The sequence below is a fragment of the Adiantum capillus-veneris genome, chromosome 29 (assembly GCF_014529385.1).
Source record: "Adiantum capillus-veneris isolate H3 chromosome 29, ASM1452938v2, whole genome shotgun sequence".
Classification (NCBI taxonomy): domain Eukaryota; kingdom Viridiplantae; phylum Streptophyta; class Polypodiopsida; order Polypodiales; family Pteridaceae; genus Adiantum; species Adiantum capillus-veneris.
In genome coordinates, this window is record NC_140959.1 from 49,828,188 (window position 1) to 49,833,507 (window position 5,320).

Sequence of the window (5,320 nt, forward strand, 5' to 3'; positions counted from 1 at the left end):
TAACCTTAACCACTCTCCTTATCATCTGCACTTTGTATTAACCAGCTTCATACATGAGCAACACTCTTTTCATTCTAATGATTTAAATTTTTCCAGTACACTAGTTGAGACATTGTACATTGTTATGGCAAGGATCTTATCGGCTAGACTACATTGAACTGGAAACATTTCTCCACATGTTAGAGCTCCTACGCCTAAAGAGGGCAGGATTCTCCACTCCACACCACGTTATGGATACTTATGGTTATTGACACGTGTATTAGGGTGCCTACACCTCATGAGCTAGGACTCTCTGCTGTACAATAGTGTCATGGAAATTTTTGGATGTCGATACATGTGTACTAGAGTGCCTATGCCTAGTAAGACAGGACTCTCCATGGTTACATTATATGTGGAATTGGCCCACCACAATTGGTATGGATTGATATGAAAGGATATGATGAGTTAGTATGGAAAGCTGGAAGGGTGATCGATGGTGGTCTATTTGGAACAACATTTTTGAACAATGTTGCATCTACACCTCCGCACATTTACTTCATGCACTCCCATCACACAATGCACATGTTACACATTTTTGAACTTTTAAATTGCTTCCTACTAATCATTGCTACTCTTTTGGTTTTTGGTTACTCATTGTGTTATGCAAGCATGTACCCAACATCTTCTACCTCGTACTCAACTCCACCATTTATAAACCTTGCACAACTGAGGGCAGTTGCTTTTCCAATCCCGGAGTATGTTATGAATAAGGGACATGTACATTTATTACTCAAGTGCTCATTAGGTGCTATGGTCATTTGTGCCAACTGGCCAATGTGTATTAATTTTGAGCATTGAAGAATCTATAAATAACATACGTGCAAGAGGAAAATGCTCACTCTTGCACCGGGGAAGATTGTACCTAGTGATTGTGTGTTTCTTCCCTCCCCTCCTCTCTTCTCTCTTGCCATGCCGGTGTGGCACTCCGCTCTAGGAGGCACATTTGCACGTGCTTTTCTGCTCTCTCACGTGCTCTATATATCTCTATTGGTGTACGACTTCTATTCTATGCTCATGGTATTTTCTTGGTATGTAGATTAGTCTATTTTATGGGTTGCAGTATTTGTCTTTGGTATTTTGTAGGGTCTTCCATGAATTTGTTTGTAGCAGTCAACAGATTGTAATTACATGGGGTAATCGACTATTTTTTGCAAGCTGCTCAAAGACCGTGTGAAGGGTTGGAAACTTGTCATCCAACAACGATGGGATTAACCAGGTTGTTAGTGAGAAGCTAAACAAGAACAACTTCTATGCTTGGAAGTTTTGAATGACCAATTTCCTTATGGGCAAAGGTTATTGGGACTACATTGATGGAGAGAATGAGATAGCATCCCCATTGCCATAGGAAGGTGCGAGTGCTGCACACATTAAGACATTTAAAGATTGGAACTAGGGATCTTGAAAGGTCATGTATTGGCTTTTTGTCAGTGTACATGACACTATGATTGGGCACATACAGGATACTCAATCTCCTAAGGAGGATTGGGACACTTTGTTGTCATCAGATGTGACCAACACAAAGGCAAGGAAGCTGCAGTTGAAGACTGAGCTGAATACTGTGTAGAAGAAAAATCTATCCATCAATGACTATTTGCTAAAGATAAAGAACATATTTGAGTCACTTGCATCAATTGGTGTTACAATCGATGATGATGATAAAGTAAAAGTCTGTCTGCGAGGTTTGGGTCCTAAGTGCAAACAGTTTAAAACTTGCATCCATCTTTGAGAGAACATACCCTTGTTTATAGATTTTGTGTCCTTATTGATTGTGGAAGAGAAGGAACTTGAGGAAGACTCCTCTACACAGGGAGAAAACAATTTTGAATAGGTCCTTTTTAGCATTAGAGGAAGAGGAAGAGGAAGAGGATGTTGTATAGGTCATGGACGAGACCGAGAAAGAGGCAACCACCAAGCACAATAGTAGAACAAAAATTATAGTCAGAACATAGGTGGTGGTCGAGGAAACTTTTGAGGCAAGGGGAGTCCAAGAGGTCATGGAAATGTGCAGTACAATATGTAGGTCAACACAGAAACGTAGCATGTTGGGGCTATGGAAGACATGATCACTTTGAGAGTGACTATTTAGACAAGAGGTAGCAAAACAATTATGCAATCACTAGCAAGAATGTAGATGAGCCTGAGAGGCTATTTGTGGTGCAACACATGTTGAATACTATGTCTGAAAATGTGGCAAAATCCATTCATAATGTTTGGTATGTGGATTCTGGTGTATCAAATCACATGAACAACCATTGTGAATGGTTTAAGGAAATGCAGACTTTACAAAGTCTTAGTCATGTAGAAACTGGGGATGATACTGCACATCCTATTATGCATACATAAAATGTACCATTGTCTATGACAGATGGTAAAGTGAAGTACCTGGCTGATGTACTACGTGTACCCAACATTACAAAGAACCTGGTTTCTGTTGGAAAAATGGTTGAGCAGGGTTTACAGGTCATGTTTAACTCTGATGGTCTCTTTGTCAAAGAGCATAAGAAGGATGGAAGGCTAGTTGCACAATGAAAGAAAGTGGATATAATATTTACTTTGGATGCAAATGTGTTCGAAGTGAATGCTGCCATGTTTTCATGAGGTGCAGGTGTTGTTCCAGCTATAGTGATTTTGCACAAACATATTGGTCATGTAAATTTGCAGAGGTTGAAAATGATGTAGACTAAAGAGATGGTTACAAGTTTATGTACGTTTTGAGTTACTGAAATGCAGAAAGTATGTGAATCTTGTAAATTTGGAAAGTAGGAAAAATCATCCTTTCTTCATGATAAGCATGTAAGTAGGAATGCATTGGATTTAGTGCATACAGATGTATGGGATCTGGAAAAGACTGCATCTATGGGTGGATGTAGATACTATGTGAGTTTCATTGACGACCATACGAGGAAGGTATGGGTCTACTTCATGAAGCAAAAAAGTGAGGTGTTTCTGCATTTTCAGAATTTCAAACTTATGGTTGAAAAACAAATTAGGAAACATGTAAAGTGCCTGAGGTCAAATGGAGGGGGAGAATACTTTTCCAATGAATTCAATGGCTTTCTAAAAAAGCATGGAATTCAGAGGCAATTTTCATGCAAGTATACTCTGCAAAAAAATGGTGTTGCTGAGCGAAAGAACATGCACATTGAAGAAGTGGCTAGAGCGTTGATGAATGAGAAGAACATGCCTCATTGTTATTGGGATGAGGCTATTGCTACAAGTGTCTACATTATGAACAAGACTCCTACTGCTGTAGTACATGATATGACGCCTGAAGAAAAGTTCAATGGTGAAAAACCAGATGTATCAGATTTTAAAGTGTTCGAATGTATTGTGGATGTGCATGTTTCGAATGTGTTCGAATGTATGTGGATTTTAAAGTGTTCGAATGTATTGTGGATGTGCATGTTTCGGATGAGCTAAGTAGTAAGCTTGATCCAAAAGGAAAAAAAGTGTGTGTTGGTCGGCTATTTCCTTGAGCAGAAAGGGACAAGTGTTACAATCCTATCATGGGTAAAGTGAGGGTGAGCAAGGATGTCGTTTTTGATGAAATGGCAAGTTGGTATGCTGATGTAAAAGATGATTTGGGGGTTGATGTAAGAGAGAATGTGGCTATAGAAAATACAACTACGTAGTCACAAGTTTTGAGTGGGCCACAAGGGTCCTCTAGTGCAAGTCATGGTGAGAATCCATGGAGTGGCAGGTGAAAGAGTGAATCCTATGAACTCTTCAAATGTATCAAGGAAAGGAAAGGAAGAAATTGATAATGCCCCTAAGTTGCCAAATTTGAGTGTTGGTTATGATGATGGCAATAACAATGGTTCTGAGCAAATTTTGGATGAGGAGTTTGGCATACCCTCTGTGAAGACTCCAAGTGCAAGAAGAATGCAAGCAGGGAATAGGCCACCTAAAAGTGATCTTGGACCACACAGGTCAGAAAGAGCAAGAAATTTTGTGCAGAGATTGACATGATAATTATATGGCTCATCATTGTGAATTTATGGTGAAGATTACAGAGGAAGTAGAACCCACATGTTTTGAGGATGCTTTCAAGGATGAAAAATGGTGGCAAGCTATGGATGAAGAGATGGCTGCACTTGATGCAAATGGAACATGGGAATTGGTGCCATTACCAAAGGAAAAGAAGGTAATTGGATGTGAGTGGGTTTACAAAATAAAGAATGATGCTGATGGAAGTGTGAGCAGGTACAAGGCAAGACTTGTGGCCAAAGTTTATGCATAAACTTATGGGATTGATTATGAGGAGACATTCATTCTCGTAGCTAAGATGGCTACCATTTGTGTGTTTATTGCAGTGGATGCCACATTAAAATGGGTGTTAAAACAAATGGATGTAAAAAATTAATTTTTGAATGGAGACTTGGAGGAAACTGTGTATATGGAGCAGCCACAAGGTTATGCAAATATGAGGCTACATGACCTTGTATGCAAGTTAAAAGAAAGCATTGTATGGGCTGAAGCAAGCACCTAGAGCTTGGTATGAGAGGATTGTGGCATTCCTAATTTCATTGGGCTTTGAGATGTTTGATGCAGACCATTCATTGTATCTACGGAAGAATGAGACAAGAATTGTGGTTTTATGCATCTATGTGGATGATTTAGTTGTTGGAGGTGATAACGTGGATGAAGTAGAGAACGTGTAGGCTCTACTTATGAAGGAGTTTGACATGAAAGGTGTTAAGAAATATGACATAGCTAAGTAGATAATTGAGTAGATTACTTAATGGAGAGAGATAATTTTCACATACAAGAGATTATAGAGTAGAGAGAGAGAGAGAGAGAGAGAGAGAGAGAGAGAGAGAGAGAGAGAGAGAGAGAGAGAGAGAGAGAGAGAGAGAGAGAGAGAGAGAGAGAGAGAGAGAGAGAACACACGATATACATGGTTCACCCAATGTGGGCTACATCCACGGGAAAGCAGCCACTTAATGGCTTTAGTACTTCCAACAAGAAGTAGGTTACAAAGGGATTATACCCTTAATAGAGCTCCCGCCTTGCTTCACTCTCACCACCTCACAGCCACCTTGTTGCATCAACTTCACACTATGAAATGTGTGTAGAAATGGCCTTGTTTTATAGGCCAAAAGGGTTTCCCTCTCTCATGAGAGGCAGCCATGTGTACCCGCCCTTGTGTAGATAAGTCCAAATCAGACCCTCCAATCCACCCATGTGTGGCTGCCCTTGAGAAGATAAGTCCGCTTTTGAATTTGGCCACCAGCCATTGAATTCCGCCATCGGCCACCGGCCATTGACTTCTGACCATCGG

The 5,320-nt window shown here is 40.2% G+C and overlaps 1 pseudogene; it reads left to right on the forward strand.

Moving 5' to 3' along the window:
- Nucleotides 1-1,167: 1,167 nt before the first annotated feature.
- Nucleotides 1,168-4,700, forward strand: LOC147419175 (uncharacterized; annotated as a pseudogene).
- Nucleotides 4,701-5,320: the final 620 nt, after the last annotated feature.